This window comes from Protopterus annectens, chromosome 3.part0 (assembly GCF_019279795.1).
Source record: "Protopterus annectens isolate FY-2018-M chromosome 3.part0, PAN1.0, whole genome shotgun sequence".
NCBI lineage: Eukaryota > Metazoa > Chordata > Ceratodontiformes > Protopteridae > Protopterus > Protopterus annectens.
Window position 1 is genome coordinate 1,094,454,758 of NC_056731.1, and position 23,603 is coordinate 1,094,478,360.

A 23,603-nucleotide genomic window follows, 5' to 3' on the forward strand; every position below is an offset into this window, starting at 1 on the left:
ATGTGCAGTATCTATTCTATATGTCAAAAGACAACATAAATTATATTCTTTCTTACTGTAATCCTGTGACTTTATTGTAGGAACAGATTCAGCAGAACATTCTGAGTAGAAGGGCTGCAACTTATGTCTCTTGATTTCCTGTACCTTGCTATCATCCATTATTACATCCTTCTTATAATCTCTATTCAAAAAATGATGTTCCAGTTTACAATGTTCTGTGTTAAAGGCTGACTCTTCAGTACATAACTTTGAAATAATTAATATCTGATTTTCCACAATACTGGAAAACATACGTCTCGGATGCATGCTGCTTTTATGTAACAGATAATTCCTCCATGTACCTTTTCTATACAAAGACCTTGTTAAACCTTCTTGTGTATCTAAGGTTAATTTGACATCTAGGAATTCAATCTCAGTCCCAGATATGAGTTTCAAATTTCAGAAAGGTGGTAGTTGTAGAAAGATAGGCTACAAACTCTAATAAGGCCTCTCTGGTTACTTCCCAAACCAAAAAGATGTCATCCACAAAACATCCATAATATACTATGCAATCTCTCCATTGATTGTTACGGTTCAAAATAAATGCTGATTCCCAATATGCTAACACTAGTTTAGAGTAGCTATTTGTGCAGGGAGTGCCCATTGCTACTCCCCACTTCTGCCAGTAGAGGTCATTGCCATGGATGAAGATGTTATTGTTTAATATTAATTCCAATAACATACAAATCCTTCCACTTCTGAGGAAATAAAATCGACCACTGCTTTTATGCCAAACTCATTAGGTATTACAGTAAAAAGACTGCATACATAACTAAAATAGAAGCGAACCATGGCTTTTGCTGTAGCAGGCAACTGAGTAAATGTCAGGAACTTTATTGGGGTTAATCAGAGTCTCTTTAATTGATGGCAGGTGTGTACCCAAGAAGACAATGCTGTAATTAAATTAAAAGGTGCTTCAACAAAGTATTAGCTTAAAAGTGTGCACACTTATGCAACTAGCTTATTGTATGCTTTTTATTTTTTTATATTTTTCCCCTAACATATTTGTTTTTCAATTGAATTGTACAAGTTATAGGTCACATTAAAGGTGGGAAAAGTTTTGAAATGATTTATTGTGGTGTCATTTTTTTATATCACAAAAACCTGGCATTTTAACAGGGGTGTGTACATTTTTTATATCCACTGTACACAGTCGAAACATACTAAATAAATAAATAAAGACTTCTGTGGGTTTTTCCTGATTTAAGATTAATCTTGATGATGCCCCCAACCCTATGAACGCAGGAGTGACGAATGAAATGGTTCCATGAGTAGAGTCCAGAAAAAGACATAGTACATATGCACCACTTTAGGGTTCTTGCTTTAAATGATAACAATACTACAGAAAGTAGTAATCACCAGCTGCAATGTGTATCAAGGTGTTGATTCTGCCACTGAGGTGAACGAATCCAGTGAAAACACACAATTCAGTACTAAGCTCTGTCCATGATCCTACAGAAATCATTCTGCATGATGGAAATAAACTGAAGAGGTAAGGGATACATCTCTGTTTTAATGTCTGCTTCCTTTTTAATGTTGAAAATTAAACTTATGAAACAAATGAAGAAGTCCTAAAAAAATACCATGAACAACGTCACCAACTGTTTTAAGACTTAAGGATATAATTAATGAGACTGCACTGGAAGAGATAATCTTATGTGGTACATGAATGACAGAAAGCAATGCGCTTCTTATCAGGTGGGTTATATTTCCACTCTCATGCCCTAGTGTTCAATGAAGCCTTGTTTTCTGATAATGGAACAGCAGTAAGTTTATGCAGAGTTCTGATAGATCTAACTGCTCTTACTATCAGTGATGTCAATACATACAACAAAAAAATCCAACATCTATCACAGCAAGTCGATAAATACATCTCTGTCAAATGATCAGTGACTCCTAAACCTAATGAGCTTGATAACGGAGAAACAAAATGTGGTAAATATTTGTCTACCTCTGTAGACTATTTATCAAAACAGTTAACATTAAAAAAGGTTAATTGTGTTACACCTAACATAACTCTAGACTCTCAAGTTTTTACACCTACAGTAACTCCAGATCATCAAGACATATGAATCAGCAAGGCAGCACCTGAAGAATTCTTACCTCACCTTCAGAGCATGCTCTGGCAAATGATTACCATCAGAAATATCTGGGCCATTTTTTGTTCTTTCATGGTCTTACAGGTACTGTCACATTCACTAAGCTGTTAACAAAAGGGAGAAGGGTCCAATTCTCCTCAGGTCATTTTAGGTGAAGAATGCAAAATAAAGGAAGGCAGCCCCATAGCCTAAAACCAGCTCAATACCAAACTTGTCCTCAACCTCTTTTTACCATATTTAAATGAAGTTGGGGTGTCATGTCAACATTAGTCAATGGGACCAAATCAGCTACTTACAATGTTTACACCACCTAGTGGCTAGTCCTGATGCAGTATGCCATGAATTTTTAAAAAAAAAGATCATTCAAAGGGATGAATGATGGGGCTATGCCTTACTGACTTTGTGTTGTTGTTGAGGAAATGGAACTGCAGTTGGTGTGACTGTGGATTAATTTAGATACAACAAAAAGGTTTACTTGTGGAAGTCTCAGTCAAAGAAGGTGTAAAGCAAGAATCACATGCGTTTCCCATCTGTACTCAAAATTCCCAGCACATACAAAGGTTGCAAGCAAAACTGCTACACTCTTCCATAATGAAATCAGCTGTAAACAAATGGCTCTGGTGCCTTTACCCATGTCCAGTTAAAATGGTGCCTAAATTCTGGGCGGATGATATGCCTCTATACATTCAGTTCTACCTTAAACACATGTGCATGTGTGCGCGAGCAGATACCCACAGTGCACAACTGTGGGGGTGTTTATAAGAATAAGGACTAGTCAATACAAAAACTGATGAAAAGCTTGAACAATCTTTCAAACAACAATAAGCTCAAGCAGACTGATGAGCAAATTTTGATAAGAGGTTCTAAGCTGAGACTGAAAATTGCCCACAAAAAATCCACAAATGAACACAGACACTTTCACCATCACTGTGTGGGGAAAACAGACAGTGAAGGATTACAGCCAATGAGACTGAGAAGACGAGGCCATGACCAAATGTCTGACAAAGCCAAGGGATGGGCCAGAATTCTGTCTTACAGACTCACTGAGTTCAGACCAGCAGTTAGCAAGGCTGAGTTGTAGCCTTCTCATATGGAGAGTGGTAAAAGGCACACTTAGACTGATGGCTCTCATTAACTACCACCATCTGCGAGAAATTTAGAGCTGCACATGTTTGGCTGTGCTGAACAACCATGAAGCACTGAACTATGGCTTAAATCTGATCCTGCCTCCAAAAAGGTCTGCCCAGAAAGGCCCTAAAGGAGACCTAGAAATGTAATCAGTCCAAAATGGATCGGCTGAGACTTGGCAGTGTTTATTGTGACAATAACAATATTGTGAAAAGAGGCTGTAATTCTATTTCTCTCTGCAGTTCACTTGCCTGCAGTAGATACAGCTAGAAACTAATTATCCAGATAAGAAAACACGAACGTGAAGACATATAAGGTAAGCAGTAACAGCAGCTAAACACTTAATGAAAGTATAAGCAGCAGATAGATATGTATCCAGTGGGTAAGGCCTTGAATGGTCAGATCTGGCCAGTGACCATGAGCCTGAGGAAACGAAGCAGTCTGAATGAGTATGTGGAACTAAGTCTCTTGCCTGTCTGTGGTCTTTGTGAAAAACAATGTACCTCAACACAAGATGGGCAGGAGCATGGAAATTTATAACATTTGTACTGAAGCAGCACATTTAGGAGTTTTATTTCTCTGAAGGGTCCAGTTTTCCTTTTTTTTTCTCCCTACAGACCAAAAAAATTCTCAAGAGGAAATAACTGTATGACAGTAAAGAAATTATTCAAACAAGTTCTAATATTTTTCAGACTAGAAGGTTTCTACTCTTCTGAAGAACTAGCAATGGTTCAGAGTCTTGGAATGTGCGAGAAAGTCTTAAGTCTTGGGAGGGAAGAAACTCAACAATAATATCAAGCAGCTGAATGGCTATGTAATCCAGCAATGAGGACCTCCAAGCATCTATGTGGACAACAAGTCTTTCCCACTGTTCCTCAGATGCTGAAAGATGACCAGGGAAGTCAATGAACCTCCACCTTTGTTGCTAGCTGTTCATAATTGGAGGAAATAAGTTAGATCTGGGAAGTTTCTTACAATGCTGTAAGCTTGGACAAACCACAGACTCAAAACAAGACAGAAAATAAAATGGCCACTCCCTTTACCTTTCAACTGTATCTTGGCACTACTGTGAAGTGGATTTCCTTGCTTTAAATATATGACTAACTCACTTCCTGAAATCTTTAGGGGTCTCCTTAAACTGCCTGTGTAGTAGATTGCTGCTGTTTAAAGATCCACTTTGATCTCCTGCTGTCCAACTGCAGGTAACTAGGAAGCATGTTACTATGTATATCTAGTTAGCACCACCCCGGCTGAGATCAACCTGGTTTAGGATTAAGTAATGTCACAAATTAGCTAATGAATGAATGCATGCTTCATTACTGTTTTTAAGATTCTGAAGAAGCTTATTTATGTCCCTGAATCACAGAAGGAGGACTTAATGAAATCTCTATAACTTTTGCAGTCTTCCCTAGTATCTTAAGAAATGCATTTTGGGATTATTAATACAAAGCCTGGGATCAATGTTTCACATACCTTCCTGACCACCCAAATCTAGGCATCTAGAGTCCTTATTTCATGGCAGTAGTTGTGGTAATTTTTTCAGTCCATAAACATTTACACCCAATCAGCTTTTACAAGTTTACTACCTCTCCAGCGAACTGCAATGTCAGTCATGGGTGATGTCACACACCAAAAAGGCAGCTGTTAGGTGCTGTTACAATGAAGAACTGCACTACAGGAAAAGACTGCTTCCCATCTGTCTGTCAGCCAGACTGGGTAAATTAGAAGGGATTGTCTGTAAGTGAAACAGTGGAAAAAGTGCAGTCTCTAATGTTGTAGATTTAAGAATTGTATTATCTGTTTTTACCATCTATAAACCACAGTACTGCTAAGCCTAGGATGCTGGACAATCTTTCAAACCGGTACTTAATTGATGGATACAGGGAAGACATGTACTAAACTGAAGTCAAGGTTAAGAGTGATGATTTGGCTGGGGACAAGGTATTCTAAAGCTCAAAGTCAGAGTCTTTCTGCTGCTGTTCTAAATTAGCATCCAAGCCTTCAACATCAGATAAACTGTTAATCGGTTGTGCAGTGGCATGCCCAATACTGTCTTCTTATAGCCAACAGTGTGAAACAGACGCAGCTATATAAAGCACTTTTTAGTAAAGCAAGCAACTGCAATGGTCATCTCTAGAAACGTACAATGGAAAACTTAAAAACCAAGAAAAAACTGAAGGACAGGAAATCTCAAGAGACTCTTGTACTTACAGTTCTTACTAAAGGAAGTTTCTGGATGTCAGTTGGAGTATTATTAGATTTCATTCCTGATGTGACCAGCAGGAGTTGCTGAGACAGTCCTCCTTGCTGGGTATCTAAACTGAATAATCCAGTTTCAGGGGATGAAAACAGATCTTAGAGGTAGAAGAAACAAGGGTGAATTGGTGGCCATCCATGCACCCAAACAGCATTAGCCCATTCTTCCACCAAAGGGGAAGCCCCCCTACTGTCTACAATAATATGTATACTTTTGTTAGTGAAATCAACACTGAAAGGCCCTTAACCACTTCTTTTAATGAATGCTACAGAGGAACTGAGGACAGATACCGTGTTGATAACTGAGAGGGTGAACATTTATTTTTTTCATTTCTTTTCTTCTTGATTACTCTCTGATGAAAAGTCTTTCTTGGATATCATTTTATTTTCACGTGGAATACAGTCTTTATGATGATGTTACATCTTCAGGGTACAGATTCTGCCTGTGTTGTCAGTGGCCTGGATGTGGACAAATGCCCTCTAACAGCCAATACATATTAATATTTAGTAACTGTAACGGCCCTATAATGTTCTTGCTGTTTGGAGTCATGATCTGGGTCTAAATATAACATGCAGGAATCAAAGTGATACTGAAAGGCCACCTTTGGTTACAACAGCACTTGGGGAAATGGTATACATCTTTAGATTTGCTGAAGAACTCAGCAAAAGTTTTGAGAAAAAGTTAAGAAAATAATATACAAAGCATGAAAATTATAATGCTTCCAACTACAAGCACCTTCCTACAGTCACGAAATAACCCATAACTGACACTACTTTATTAAACAAGCACTGTAGCAAACTATGGGCCGGATTCACGAAACCTCCGTGTAAGACTTAATATGTCTTACTCGGTGGCTGCAGTTGAACGCTATGACTTCAGCATGCCATGCATATTCATGAGGGCATGCTGAATCACACCCTAGTCTAACACGGTCCATGTAGGAAAGTAGGGGGTGTGTCCGATTGCCAAGTACAGCAAAGGGACACCCCCCAGAAAAGTCAAAGTCCTGAAAGTAAACACCCACGAGCAAGTCCACTGAAATGTCAAGGAACACAACACCACACATTCCCACAGACTAAACCCTACTGAAAATGTGTAAAATGTAAAAATAGCAGTTTCCTTTTTTTTTTTATAATTTCCAAAATGTTTGCCCGCATTTGCGCTTCGCTCAGCCACAGTTAGCAGACATTGAAAAGTACATAAGACCTACATATGCAAATTAAGCCAAGTAGCAATAGCGTAGCGGTAGAGACGTCGGCCAAAGAGGAGGTAGTCACGGTTCGAGCACCCACAATATCATTCTCCATTTTTATTTAAATAAGTATGAAACAATCCCCTGACATATATAACTATAATTTAAGTAAAATGTAATGAAATGGCCCATGTATTTGTGAACAAAACCAATATAATATATAAAAAAAAGGATCATAATTGCCCATAGCTTAGCAACGCTTTAACAAGCTAAATATGAGTGCCCGTAGCTGACCAGCACTTTAACAAGCTTAATATGAGTGACCGTAGCTGGGCACCGCTGTACCCAGCGTAATACGAGTGCCCGTAGCTGAGCAGCGCTTTAACAAACTTAATATGAGTGCCCGTAGCTGGGCAGTGCTGTACCCAGCTTAATATGAGTGCTTATAGCTAAATAACACATTACCCAGCGTAAGCCGTTTGCATGGAGTTGCGCAGCACGCCAACCAGCTTACCGTCGGGCAACGTTGGGCAAGCTGTAGCAAAGTCGCCTTTACACAAACACACCTCCTAGCCTGTCTAGACAGTAGTAAAATAAAAAAGCAATGAAAAGGATCGAACCCGGGATACTGAGCACCACAGTCAAAGTACTGAACCACTAAGCCATGACAGTTGTACTTAGAAATACAGTATTACCATACATATAGGAATGAATGAAAATATAACCATGACAAAGCAGGTTTGCTGTAAGCAGAGAAATATCCAAAATGGCCAATCACAGATAAGTGTGGGAAAACCGGCATATATAAGCCCCATAGGCGGGAATACACACCATAACTGATTGTGGTACCCATTTGCAGTCAGGATGGCAGGTGCAGGAGAGGGAAATCGCTTTAGAGCACAAAGGTGGGGCGTTGAGGAGTCAAAATATATGGTTTGGCTCCTAGTCCACTACCATGAAGGCCAACTCATGCAGTGCCAGGTTCAATAGGGAGCGTACAAGGCAGAGGTGTGGAACCGGTTGGCACATGATCTCACCAGTGCCACAGGCATTCTGAGGACTGGTGAACAGGTCCGTCACCACCATGCAAACCTGAAGCGATGAAAGGAGGACCAGCTGAACCGATGGATCCAGGAGGCCCGTCAAATGCCCAACGCCCCACTACTGAGTAAGTATCCATGTAATTAAGTATGTAAGAAATGCTACCCTAGCCTACAGTATGGATAGGTATGTTCCAATATTCCTTCATTTATATTACAGCTGCAGGTGTTCATTCCGCGAATCGGCAAGCCTATGCTGATAGGCTGGCAAGGTTGCGCCACCAGGCAGGTTAGTAATTATTCTGCTGGTATTGTTATAGAACAGACGTAAGACAGCCTGTAAAAGAGTTAAGTGTTGTAACCCAGTAATAAAGGTCAAATAAGCCTAGAAGAAAGATTCTGCTAGTATTGTAAGATTAGATAAGTGATGCAGCCTGGAAAAGAATATTGCAATCAAGATTAAACAAGTCTCAAATAGAGTTTCCACCTGTATTGTAATATCAGATAACTGCTTCGGCCTGAAAATGAGTGTTGTAATCAATCAACAAAGGATAGACAAGTGTCAAATACATCCTTGTAAATTCTGCCATATGAAATAAGTGAGTCAGCTGGAAAGGACTGTTGTAACTCAGTAATAAATGTTAATAAAGCCTAGAATTAAGTACCATCCTGAAAAGTAAATATAAAATAAGTGAGAGAGTGTGAGAAAGACAGTTTGAAGCTACCAAGAAAGCTGTAATAAGTCTGGAATAAATGGGAATACTGATGCATGCTGTTACAACTAATTTTGAATGGTGTTGTTTGTTACTAACCTAAAATGCCATATAATACTGCTAAACATAGGACAACAGGGAAGGCGGGTTCCAGCGGACCCACCTCTCCCACCTCATCTGGCGAGTGCACCTGGCACCAATGCCCAGGCCAGGACCTCCTCCTCCGGTGGCCCTGTGCCACCTTCGGGTGGAAGTGATGCAGGGGATGGGGCTCGTCCCCCCTCTGCAAGCGTGGCCGGAGGAGAGCCTCCACTCACCCTCCATAGGGTCCGGTCTGTGGTGCGTAGTGAGATCAGGCGTTCCGTGACTGATCCCCTACCCCAGCTTGAGGCGAGAGTGGCGCAACTCACGGGTGTGCCTGCCCATCCTATCCAGCCCCCAGCACAGCCCCGGCCTGGGCTGTGAAGGCGCAGTGGTAACTGCCCATGGGTGGGGATCTCAGTTCCACTGTTACCATCTGTGGGTTCATGGCCTTGCAATATCCAAACATCCGTCCCCGTCAATTGTGTTTACCCCCCACATGTGTCATACTCCGCCCCTGTATGCATCTTGTTTGTCTTGTCTGTTAACCTCCCCAACCTACCTCCCCAAATATACCTACTTCCTGTACCTCACAATCCACTCTCACAAGGGCACTCTGTTCCCACAAAAAAATTACACCCCATACATAGCTTCCCATTTCACATACATGTCTGCTGGACATGTAAACTGATAATTACAATTGGCTGTGCAACATATTTAGTTGTCCTCACCCCTCTCTCAGGGGTGGAAGGTGTCAAATCTCACTCTAAATTTCTAACATATGCACAGCTGTTGCTGGTAAAGAATTGGGCAGCATGGGCCTTCCCTACATCCTTCCTGCACATCCCGAGCTTGTTTTCCTACTGTCCTACCCTCTTTGTGCCCCCTTTTTCACCACTGTCCTATTTCCCCATTTTCTTTTCTTTAAAAGAAATTAGCGCGGGTGTTAGCAAGAATAAGCACTTTTAAGCAGTAGTCAGCGGGTGTGCACTTGTGCGCGCTTAGCTAAGCGTAATTAAGCGTAGCTAAGCATCGCGCAAACCAGCTTACAACTGCTTAAAAGTGCCTTAGTCACTCTGTATGACAAGGCCTGTAGTCTGCTCATCAGCAAAATAAAATACCCCTGTCAATCTCGAACCCTGGACCTTGGAAACACTAGACTGCATGAATTACCCCTGAGCCACAGCAGATATACAAGAACCTGGTGCTGAAAGAAATATATCATGAAATAAATGAGGGAATGTAAAGGGAAAATAGGAAGGCCATTACACAAAGCTTGTTCTGTGTATCTTTACTGGCAATTCTTGTGGAATTGCATTACATGAGTGTGATAAGAGAAACAGCCATGCTAGTAGGTAATAATGTTACAGTAGCACCTTACAAACCCCACACAGTATCAGAGCAAGATAAACACTGCCACATTTGAATAGGTAAGAGGCCAGACCTCCCAACTGTGACTGATTTACAGGGATGTCCCTGAATTGCAAACAAATGTTACCTGTGCCCCACTGACTCCCTGTGAAATGTACTAACAGTAGGCAGAAAGGTGGGGAATCCCACTTAATGGTAACTGTCAATAAGTTACAATAGACACTACTTGCATGTCAGAAATGGTGTAGTAATACATATGCTCAAAATACCCCACAGTCACAACTGCAGAATATCTGAAATATATCACGGGTGTATCCCACTGATATGTACCTTTCCCTGAGGCTGGTCAAATATATACCTGAAAGTATCTCAGGCCTGGAAGTGTCAGAAACACACAGGCATATCAGCCTGTCTGCTGTTACACACACTGCGAATAACTGTAGAATTACTTCCACAAGCATGCCCTTATGTAGGAGTACAACACAGAAATATCAAAGGATGTAGCCATCTAACATACTAATGACAGTATAGCAGTTCACAAGCACTGCATGTGCCTGATAATCATAATTGTTAGTACAATATACGTAATTGTCCTCAACCCTCTCTCAGGGGTGGAAGGTTTCAAATGTCACACCAAATGTCAAACATATGTACAGCTATTGCAGTTAAAGAAATGTGCAGCTATGGACCTTCCCTACACCCAGCTTGCACATCCCTAGCTGGTGTCCCCACTGACTTCCTGCTTCCCGCTTACAACTGTTTAAAACTGTCTTATTCACTCTGTATGACAAGGCCCTAGTACTGCTCAGCAGCAAAATAAAATACCTTTGTAAGTGTCAAACCCCAGACCTTGGGCTCACCAGACTGTATGAAGTACCACCAAGCCACAGCAGACATATAAGAACTTAGTGCTGAAAGAATTATCTCATGCATTACAAGGAGTGATTGTAAATGGAAAACAGGAAAGCCATAACAACACATTCCAGTAAAGACAAATATCAGGCATTCAAGGAGTGAATGTAAAGGGAAAATAGAAAAGCCATAGCAACACATTGCAAGAACTACTGTTGTATGCCAGTTAATCCACAAATCCCACAGGAAAGTACATACTCCCATGTACACAGTGTTAGCATTAGCAGGTGTGAGTTAACATACACACTGAGAAGAGTGAACTGGAAGAAGCAACAGCCAGGTTTCAGTACAACATGCATTAAAGTGGCTACAACACAGCCTCAGATATGAGAGATATGCCAACCTTCTGACTGACACAACAGTGTCCACAGCAAACCAGCATGGTCCCCACCTTGCAAAACTGAAAGGCCCACGCCTACCTAACCTATCATTTTATAGCAGTGTCCTGAAATCACAGTGAGAACTGCAATTACCACACAGCAGGCTGCATGCAATTACTAAATGCTGGCCACCAATTGGTGCAGACACATGCAATAATATCATTGCAGCAAATGGAGGGAGAGAGGGGGAGAGTGAGAGTTGAGAGAGAGAGTGAGAGTTGAGAGAGTGTGAGGTGAGAGAGAGAGAGAGAGAGAGAGAGAGAGAGAGAGAGACCAAAAAAAAAAAGCAAGCAAGCCAAAAGAAAAAAGCTGTCAGAGACACCAATCCACAAAATACAAAAATACAACACATCAACAGGTACAACTGACAGAGGTGAGAAATACAAAGGTAATGTATGTAACAGATATGTATTTGCTGGCATCTGAATGATGTGTCTGAAAGGTAATCTACATACTGTGAACCCTCCATGTGTGTTAGCAGTGTGTATCTATATGTATATGCAGATGTGCATAAGGCAAGGGACATACTGCAACTGTTAGCGAAGGCTGGACATACATATGTAGTTGAAGGTTTCTATGTGCACATATCAATGTAGGTTGTTGTGTGTGGCACTGAAAACAGCATGCAGTGCAGGTATATGTCATGTGGTGGTGAACGTCTGTGGGACTGAGCCAGTGAGGCCTGCTACAGCTATAAAGCCTGAGGACAGCATAATGCATTCTGTACAACACTGTTCAATATCATTACAGAATGGTATGTCTCACAACTGTTTCAGAAGTGATATTCCCACCATGAAAGGTGGCCAGTCTATGTGCCTAGATGTGCATGTATATGTACACCAATGGATGTTTAGAAGTGTGTGTGTGTATCTGTATATATATATATATATATATATATATATATATATATATATATATATATATATACACATAGATAGAGAGGTATGTATAGAGAGATACAGATATATAGATAGAATACGTATATACATATAGATATAATAGATATGTACGTATATAGATATATATACAGATACATACATATATATACAGATAGATATGAATGTCTATAGATATGTGTGTGTGTGTATATATATATATATATATATATATATATATATATGGTTATATACAGCGGTGTGTATGTATATGTGTGTATATATACAGATATATATATATATATATATATATACACACACACACATATATGTAGATATGTATATATATTTACATATATATATATATATATATATATATATATATATATATATATATATATGGATATGTATATATTGATATATGTATATTTATATGTATATGTGTGTGCGTGTATGTATATATATATATATATATATATATATATATATATATATATATATATATAGAGAGAGAGAGAGAGGGACATGGGGGCAGATGTATTGCAACAGGTGACTGGTGACCAAGGCATGGACTGAACACCAGTGTTGATACTGCAGTACCATACCCCATTCCAAAACACGTTACCCACTAACTACCACATAGGTGGTTGCCTGCCTACCACTGGAGGTGTCAGAAGGGAACTTGGGACACAGGTGTACAATAGCCTCCCCTTTGATATCCACAGTGGCACACTAGTCTTGTAATCCCTGTACATGGTACGTGTCATCACAAAAGGTGTGTCAGCTAGGGAAATGTAAGTCAGTGTACCCCTTTACACCTCACAATGTCCTATGCAATATGTACCTCCCATGAGAACTACAGCAAGTGGAAAGGCCACAGACATACCTAACAAAGACTGATAATGCCCTCAAACACATTCCCTATGCAGACTGACTCACAAAACCACAGCTAGAGTGCCTTGCACACTTCCTACACAGAGGTTACCACTGCTGGACATACAGAGTTATGTCTCACCCATACCAGTTGGCCAACCACCATGGCAACACCTCACAATCCGTCCAGCCTACATGACCTAGGGCCCTAATCCTTGTCACTGCACTAAACAGCACATGCTGGAGGTACAGGTTCCTATACACAAATATGCCATACCCTGGACTAAACCACCCAGCATTAACAAACAAGGCTCCTTATTAGTAGATGTCATACATACCCCTGATGAATGTTATGGAGATAGGTAATATGCCCTCTTCCCCACCACTGTAGACACCTCTGTGTAACCATTTCACAGGAGCAAGTAAAATCACATTATGTGTCCCAAAGGGCAGGGTAGCATATGTCTAGGCTGCCCTAGGCCCAGGGCCAATAGCATAGTACCTACCTATGACACAATGCACACACACATGTACTCAGTGCAATACCAGCTATGTGAGGTTAAATGAGTGTGACACTGACTGTGTGCAAGGTCTGTAAAGGTGTGATAGCTCAGCGTGAGTTTGCGTCTGTCATGGTAGTTTGTGTCCTAGGTGTGAGGCCAGAGAAAGATGTGTCAGTTATCGGGATGCAAACATAGTAGATTGGCATATGTTGTGCCGTAGTTCCCTGTGTACGACTGCGGTGTCCCATTGTAGACAGAAGCAATACATGTATGCTCAGTAAGTGGTACTGCTGTTGAATCCAGCTCACATATGAACTGTTGTACTACCTGAAGTTGTAGGCCTAAACACTACAGTATGGTGTATGTTCACATTCACTGGTAACACTGTCTGGTGTGTTTCCTGTAGTCTGCACAGATTACATACCTCATGCATAGGTATCTGTAAGTAGGGGCACACAGTACTATAAGGTACACAGTTAATGCTCATCTGTGTCGTCATACATTTGTGTGTTGTATGTATGTGTAATGTGTGTGTAATGATGCCTGTACCATGGCCGCAATCACATGTGTGTTACAGGGTATGTGTGTGTACCTGGCAGCATGTATACTCTGACTGCAGTATGCTGGCTATATTAACAACTGTGCACATATGTCCTGTAGGTGTATGGCATCAAAGACTAGGGTGGATTACCGTTGAAACTGTAAATGTGCATTGCATTAATTGCATGGAATGACAATATTCTTCATCCATTAGCTTGATACATACCCCCAGTGTGAGGTTGTGCATTGTATCCCAAACAGTGTGCCGAGAGCTGGTGTATATTAGTTTGTTGTATGGAGTGTGGCAGGCACTGTCAGACAGTTGTGGGCTGAGCACTAATATGTGGTATTGAACATGTGTATCCCGACAGACAGACAGATGCTATATATGGCAGTTAAGTGATATCAGTACATTAGAATATTAAGTGTGCCATATGACTTGCTCACATATTTTTCTTTTCCTTCCAGGGTGATGGTGCATCAGCGTAACCCACCTTATACAGCAGCAGAGGATCAGGAGATCCACCAGAGCCTGGTGTAGAATTTCTCTGTGCTGTTTTCCAGGACCAGCCAGAACCAGCATGAGAGGGCTGCACTGTGGCAAGATCTTGTCCATTGGGTAAATGACATAGGCATGCATAACCGGACATATGAGCAGGTACACCATCACTGCAGTGATTTAATTAGACATGTCTGGCAGCATGCGTCTGATATCCACAGACAACAGCTTGCCACAGGTGGTGGGGTACCTATCCACCCCCCCCTCACCAGTGTGGAGGAGCACCTCCTAAGTGTTGTGGCTCCAGGCCAACAACAACAACATCCACAAACATGTGTCATCATGGAGGCCGGAGCCACCCAGCATGTTGAAATTGAGTGTGAAGGTAACATGCCATATCTGTAGTTGACTCTTCTCTGCACTGGTAGTTTATGTGTGTGTGAGATGTGTACTGTGTGTGTAGCTGTTAACCTGCCGATTCTTCTGCAAGATTGATATTCTAAGTATAATCTGTATACCTGTGAAAGCCAACTGTTGTACTACTGGACTTTATCATACTCACAGTATCAATGGCACAGTTGTGGCCACTGGCAATCACTCTCATATTTTTGCAGGTCCCTCTGGAGTGACAGCAAGGCAGCCAATCCATGCTGGTGAGTGTGTAATAACAATACTATTGCTAATGACATGTGCATGTCATATGAAGGTGTAGTGTGTGCACATGTAACAAACCTACGCATAATGCATGCTGTGCATGTTTGCTGTGAGACTATGCATATCCCATTATTCTCAGTAGCTGCCTCACTCACATGCAATACACAGAGCATGCCACACATGTGGCAACACAGTACTGGACATTGGATAGGCATACCTGATACACATGTACACAACACACACGTTTGGCATAGATACTACACCTTAGCCTGCTACACATGTCCAATTATGACACCTGCTGTATGGCCATCCTTCAGTATCCCACTTATCATCTACACAGCACACATAATATACCTGAGGGGTAGAGGCCTATCATGTCTTTGTGCAACAGTCTTGAACAAATAATACATCCATGTTAAGCAATGCTCACTATTGGCCACCTTACACACCCATGTAACAAGTGGCTGTATAATTTTGGATGAAGTCATGTTACTGCACTTCAGGTACAGCATGCTAGCTGCCTGTCTGGCACACATTATTATTGATGACTGACCACAAGAAGCATGTTGATCATGGCTCACGTTACTACACCACATCCAGTTCCACTGACCACAAAAGTACACATAGCAGTTATTGCGTAGCACCATCATGTGTTTTGTGTGTGTGTGTGTGTGTGTGCAAATATATGCACCCACAGCTTGTAACACTTGCACAACATTGTTCTGTCCTTGTACACATTGTGCCCAGGGTGGAGCCAATCACTGAACAACTACACACAAGCATCAAGTACACGTATACTGTTGTTAACAAGGGCTGTCTACACTTGCACTGCATGTTCCTGTGCAACACATAATCTGCACGCTGACACGTGTGCAGTGAAGCTTTTCCTTGTGATACTGTCACCCACCCTCAAACAGTATTGTGTATGTGTTGGATTGCGGGTGTGTCTGTGTTTGTATCTGCTGTACTGGGGAGTGTGCCTGTGTGCTTGTGTGCTTGTGTGCCTGTGTGCTTGTGTGCTAACATCGTGTACACATTTGTAAAGTGTGTTTCCTATCTTCCTCTCACAGGTTCTGATGTTGCTCTGGTGGAGTGTAGCAGGGAACCTGAAGCCACTGCTGGGGATAGTGATAATGATGATACATGTGTAATGGCACAGGGAGGTGTGACAGGGTCTGTCGTTGGTCAGCCAATCGACACTACACAGCAGTCAACGCCATCAATGCACACAGTCATCCTGCCAATACATCCATTGTCACCAATGTCCTTAGCTGAGGGACAGCATACAGTGGGCATTGACCAGGGTAGTGTGGTATCATTGGCACATGCATCCCCTCACAGCAGCCATAGCCATATTCCTGACATGGTACCACACAGGCAGATGTCCAGGGGTTCCCGTGGGAGCATCCATGGTCATACTGCCCCTGACAGACATACCCACAGAGGTCTTTCAACCTCAGCTATGTTCCGGGCAGTAATGCAGGTACAGGCACGTATGGAACGGTACACCAGACAGGGTCCGAGGGAGCTTAGAGCAGATTGCACCACTATGAATGACGCTATGCGTGACGTTGTGGCTGCCATCCGTAATATCAGCGAGGTCAATGACAGACGGGGGGACACATTAGATCTCTTCCACAACTACATGTCCAGGAGCCAGGACAGTGCAGGACAGTTGAGGCATCGACGTGGATGTATGCCAGCAACATCATCAGCTGGCAGTCGTCGCGGACAACAAACCCGCAGCCGCTCCCATAGTGCCAGTACCAGCCCTAGCAATGCTGGGTCTGTGCTGTCATTAGACCATCCTAGAAGACCACGTGCATGTGGCTCTGGACAGTCCCACCAGGGACATGTGTCCAGTCAACAACCCACTGCCTCTGATGACAGTACCCTGTCTGGCTTAGTACCTGATACTGCCCGTAGCACCCCTGCCAGGCACAGGTTCCGTGTCCATGGCCAGAGACAGTGATCTGTATGACCTGGCAGGTACAGTCTGTGGCTGTCCACAAACACCCGTATATGGCAGCCACGTGGTGGAACTGTGTGCATGCATACACACACACATAATGCTAACACCTAGGGCTAACACATACACACACACATCGCATCAACATTGCCCCATGTTTTACTGTTGTCCCTCACTAACACACACACACACATACATGTCGATTGGATGTGTCAATGGCAGACTCTGGCAAACCAAGTACACACCCTGTGCATATGATGAAACTGTGCCACCTCCTGCCATCTGTATCACTGATGCAGGAACAGGATAGCATGGTGCTGATGCACAGGGTGACTACATAGCACTGTAGTAATATTATCATGTTGTTAACAGTACAGTGCAATGATATCATTGTGGGTATATCCGAGCATGCATGATGCATTAACACTATGATTGTCATTGTACTTTTGTATACACCAGTGTTAATTTCCAAAGTGTACTGTTTGCACATGTGCCACATGGCTGTTGTGTATACCTGTGCCTGCATGTGTTGGGGTGTGGACAATACATGTGTGATGTTTGCAGAGTTCAGGTGTACATTTGTGAACATGGTTAGAATGGAACATGACATGGTTCGACAGTATGCTGTGGGTGATAGAGTTTCCAAATGTCAATGGTCTGCATTCTGGTAGTATACACAGCCTACATAGCCTGACATTCAGTGGTCATTATATGGTGTCTCCTCAACTGATACACAAATGTAGGAACCCGGTGTCAGTGATATCCCTGCAGTACTACACTATACCAGTAGCCATTCTTACTGAGCCCCACACATCCCTGGGAACAATACTCTTTGGCATATAGCAGTCTCACGTACATGCCAACACACTACGGATATGTCCATCCACGACTGTAAATGCATACAATGGCCTACAATACAATCTACACGATACACCTAACTACCACAAGGGTATCATACAGACAGATACCTGTTGTCCAAGCCATGCTGTATTGCTGTAACGCAACTGTAAAATTGTCATCGGCATGTACTTAACATAGTATTCCAACAGTACCATGTAGGTGGTAGCACCCATCATGTAGAACGGGTAATGGTGTGTACATGTGGACAAGTGTTATCTTGTCTATCCTGTGATATTCACATTTCCAACGGTATTCTGCAGTCCCTCGGTGTATCACCTAAGCAAGAAGGTGTCTGTATGCATATCGGCAACAGTTGCCATACACCTACACTGGATGTCCATCACTCACAGACTTTGCTGTATTTTAACATGTCTGACATATACTCCAGACATGAACACTCACCGACATTAATCTATCAAAGCTTTCATGGGTGTGTGTCACACAGTTGGCCTAGGACACAGATCACTGCAGTAGCCTGCATTGTCACCAACATACATGTATGGCCTAAGGTCTGGGAAGCTGCGGCACATACTGGCAAAGGTTACAACTGTATTCATATGAGGCAGCCTTCACACATAGGAACTATTAAAGGTCACAGGTATGTATCTGTATGTGGCACACACATACCTGTGTGCATTGAAATTACTGTTAAAATAATATGTCATACAATAATATAAGCAAAACACACAACATATTGACAAACTGTGTGACAAACACACACATGGCATTTGTAGGATTCAAACCCCTACCTAACTATGTTATGATACTTGAGAGAGACGCATTAGCACAGCACGCTATTCGCATTACTGGATGATTTCCCTTCTCCTGCTGTATTTATTGGGTGCTGACATCATCAGTCTTTCCAAAGAGGAATGTACATCTTTTAGTGTGTTATCATAGTCTTCAAAAAGGCCATTCCTTTCACAGAGAATTGCATACATACATACCCCCCTGCCACCCCCACATATACACACACACACACACACACACACACACACACACACACAGCGTTTGCAGGATTCAAACCCCTACCTAACTATGTTATGATACTTGAGAGAGACGCATTAGCACAGCGTGCTATTTGCATTACTGGATGATTTCCCTTCTCCTGCTGTATTTATTGGGTGCTGACATAATCAGTCTTTCCAAAGAGGAATGTACATCTTTTAGTGTGTTATCCCAGTCTTCAAAAAGGCCATTCCTTCCACAGAGAATTGCATACATACACACCCCCCTGCCCCCCCCCCACACACACACAGCATTTGCAGGATTCAAACCCCTACCTATGTTATGACACTTGAGAGAGGCGCATTAGCACAGCGCGCTATTCGCATTACTGGATGATTTCCCTTCTCCTGCTGTATTTATAGGGTGATGACATCATCAGTCTTTCCACAGAGGAATGTACATCTTTTAGTGTGTTATCCCAGTCTTCAAAAAGGCCATTCCTTTCTCAGAGAATTGCATACATACACACACCCCTGCCCCCCCCCGCCCACACACACAGCATTTGCAGGATTCAAACCCCTACCTATGTTATGATGCTTGAGAGAGACGCATTAGCACAGCGCGCAATTCGCATCACTGGATGATTTCCCTTCTCGTGCTGAATTTATAGGGTGCTGACATCATCAGTCTTTCCAAAGAGGAATGTACATCTTTTAGTGTGTTATCCTAGTCTTCAAAAAGGCCATTCCTTTCACAGAGAATTGCATACATACACACCCCCTGTAACCTCCCTGACATCACAGATGCACAGGTGAAAGGTGCCCTCTCCACAGCAAATAACACAGCATATGTATGGGACTGGACGGTGTCCCAGGCTGTGTCCTACACGAGCTCTGAGTAGCACTGAACACTCACATTAAGTCACTGTTCCAACTTAGCCTTACTACAGGATATGTACCCTGAGAATGGCATACACATACAGTGCTCCCACTCCACAAAGGCGGTGCCACAACGGACCACAGGAACTATCACCCCATAAGCCTGACTGCCTGACTAGTGTGGTAGAAACAGCTATAGAGCATAATATCATGGAAGTCATAATCAAAAACATAGTGAGCCTCCAGACAGTGGATCATACACAATTCAGCTTTGTTAAGGGCAGATCTTGCCTCTTACACATAGTTCATATCTTTGAAACGGTTACTGAAGCCATGGATGAGGGCAAGGTAGTTCACACAGTCTACCTGTACCTTGCAGAAGCCTGCAACACAATATCCCACTCAGGCATCATACATATGCTTACCAGCTTAAATATCAACCCCTATATCACTAGATGTGTTGCTATCTGCCTCAGGGATGGAACCCACATGGTCAGAATTGCAGGTGCCATGTCCAACTCCAGACCAGTTACAACTGGTGTCTCACTGGGCTCAGTTGTGGGACCTGTCCTGTTCGGTATATACTTCTCTGAGGTTCAGACTAACACGGGGGGATTATGTCTAACAAACGTCACAGATGACTGCTAACCGGGGGCCATAAGCGACACTGCAGCTGATACATGCTTCCTCCATAAGGGTCTAACAGAGATGGATGCTTGTTGCCAGAGCCATAGCCTCGTGCTAAATGCTAACACATGCATAGTCACACCCTTTGATGAAAACAAGGTGCACACAAATTACCACATAATTGGTAATCCATTAAGTACAGAAGATGTATTTACAGATTTGGGGACCAACATAGATCGTAACCTCTCCTTTGCTAATCACATTGACAGAGTCATTGCAAAGACCTTTATATAGCCCTCCTTATCACATGGGGGTTTGCATGTAGATCATGGGAGGTCATTGTGGCCCTCTACTTGTCACTCATCAGGCCCATGTTTGACTACAATGCCCCTTTTGGGGTGTACCTTACCCAACACCTGCAGCAACTACAGTGACCACAACAGTACCTCCCAAAGAGGATCATGGGCTACACACAAATGTCCTATGCAGCTCAACTAAAGGATCTCCAGCTCTACTCAGTTGCTTAATGCCTACTCAGAGGTGATCTATGCCTGACGTACACAGCCATGTCAAACCCAGAAGTAATGGACATGCTCCACCTCATAACATCCAAGACCCTTAGAGCTATACACTCCAGGGACTTAAACCTCAGCACAAAACTAAATGGGCCATGCTGCAGGGACAGATTCATTACCCAGAGGCTCCCCTCACTCTGGAATTGAATCCCAATTAGAGTTAGACATAGCCCCTCGCCAACCCTCTTCCAGCAAAATCCAGCCACATGGATGGGAACTTGCAAATTCACCCCGGGATCTCCACTGTGTCCCTGCTTGACAGAGGCACAGCAAACTAGCCTTAAAGGGTGCCTTCTGTGACCTACTTTACAGAGGCACAGTAGGCTACTGTACTGGGGAGGCAGATGCCAAATGCACTCTGCCTAGGCTTATGAATTCCCTAGGACAGACAGCCTAGTATCGACCTCTGCACCTATGTTTATGTTCAGGATACACAATATTTGTTGCTGATACTGTTTGCAGGTCTTTATTGCCGTAGCTTTCCCAGTTTCTATGAACAACTTGTGTATCTGCGTAACATGTTTGATCATGACAGGGTTCCAGTATATTAATATATGTGTCTATTGTCATTTAACTGTGTGCACAGGGCAGATTGCTGGATCATGGGAGGTTCCTGGCTTAACACATACAACTGCCAGATATGTGTGGCCGACTGCTATACTCAGACATGGCCTAAGTGTGTGAGCATGCCCAGTTCAGGCTTTCCATGGTTTGTTGCCTAACATATGTCTCATTTATCCAAGTGTGTGTGCATGGCCAGTGTGACCTTTCCATAAATTGTGATCTGAAGTCCACTACATTTGTGGTTGTGTGTGAACATGACCAATATTGACATTTATACTGTGTGTGTTGGAAGTCATGTTGTGTTCTTACTGCCAGACACCTTTGTGTCATAACTCAACAGGGATTATGCTGTGCCTGCCGGTTTCCATGGGATAGTTTGCAAAGACTTGTCAACATTCTTTCATACTGGCTGAACACTGCAATACTGTCATGGTGTAGTGGTTCAGTACTTGGTGCACTGTATCATGGGTTTGAGTCCCATCACTGCTTTAAATGTTCATACTGAGCAGACCTGACTGGTTAAGGGCCAGTTGGGCAACTATGAGCATGTTGCATTTTGTTCAGCTATGGCCTACTTAAACCAGGCTTGTCCAACATTGCTGTGTATTCACCAACTTGGGTGGACATTGCCAAACATTACTCCACATTGACCACAGTTGTACTAGTTGGTGTGTGTGATTCTGTTCATAGGTTCATACTAGGCTATCTGCCCTAGGGCATTTATAATCCTAGCCAGAGTGTGTTTGGCTTTCAACACACATTTTAAGTGGAGTTTGCCATGACATTTTTCAAGGTTAGTATACTGTGCCTCTGTCTAACAGTGACATAGAAGTGATACCCAGGGTAAACCTACAATCTCCCATCCACTCATCAAGATTCCTCTTGAAGAGAGTCAATGAGGGACTCTGGCTAACCTGGAGTGGGAGTTTTTACTCAAGAGTGGAGGGAGCCTCTGGGTTATGAATCTGTCACTCCAGCATGTCCTATTTATTTCAGTCCTGGGGTTCAGGTCTCTTGAGCGCACAGCTTGATGGGATTCGGATTTTCTGAGGTGCAACATGTCCATTGATTCCAGGTTGGACATGGCTTTATACATCAGGCACAGATTGCCTCTGGGCAGGCGGTATGCCACTGAGTGGAGCTGCAGTTTCTTTAACCGGGCAGTAAATGGCATCTGTTTGAGCCCTTTGATCCTCCTGGTGAGGTACTTTTGTGGTCTTTCCAGCTGCTGCAGGTGTCTGATAAGGTACCTCCCACAAGGGGCATTGTACTCAATTATGGGCCTGATGAGGGATGAGTACAGAGGCACGATGACCTCCCCTGATCTAGATGTGAATATCTTCATGATTAGGTGGGCTATATGAAATGTTTTTTTAAACACTTTGGCCACATGGTTGTCGAATGAGAGATTGCTATCAACTTGGGTCCTCAGGTCCCTTATCACTTCTTCCATACTTAATGGGTTACCACCTATGTGGTAATTTGTGGGCACTTAGTTTTTGCCAAAGGGGATGACTATACACTTTTTTGCGTTTAGCTTGAGGACATGTCTCTGGCACCAGTTGTCTATTTCTATGAGGCCCTTTTGTAGGATGCTTGTGTCAGCTGGAGGGTAGATTATGGTGCCCAGTTTGTAGTCATCTGCAAACTTGATCAGCCACAGTCCTTCTGTGTTGGCCTGTACCTCCGAGAAATATATACCAAACAAGGGAGGTCCCAGGACTGAGCCTTGTGGGATGCCACTTGTAGCTGGTTTGGGGTCTGACATGGCTCCAGCATTTCTGACCATGTGGGTTCTGTCCTTGAGCCAGTTTGCAACCCATCTAGTGACATAGGGGTTTATATTGAAGTTGGTGAGCTTATCTATAATGACCAAGTGGGGTATTGTATGGAAGGCTTTTGCGAGGTCCAGGTAGGCTGTGTGGACCACCTTCCCCTCGTCAATGGCCTTGGTGACTGTTTCAAATGACTCAACCAGGTTTAAGA

General features: G+C 42.8%; 1 protein-coding gene across 2 annotated transcripts in view; it reads right to left on the bottom strand.

Moving 5' to 3' along the window:
• DROSHA (drosha ribonuclease III) overlaps positions 1-23,603 on the bottom strand; it is a 3,547,421-nt gene that overhangs the window by 126,605 nt on the left and 3,397,213 nt on the right. The window lies entirely within an intron of this gene.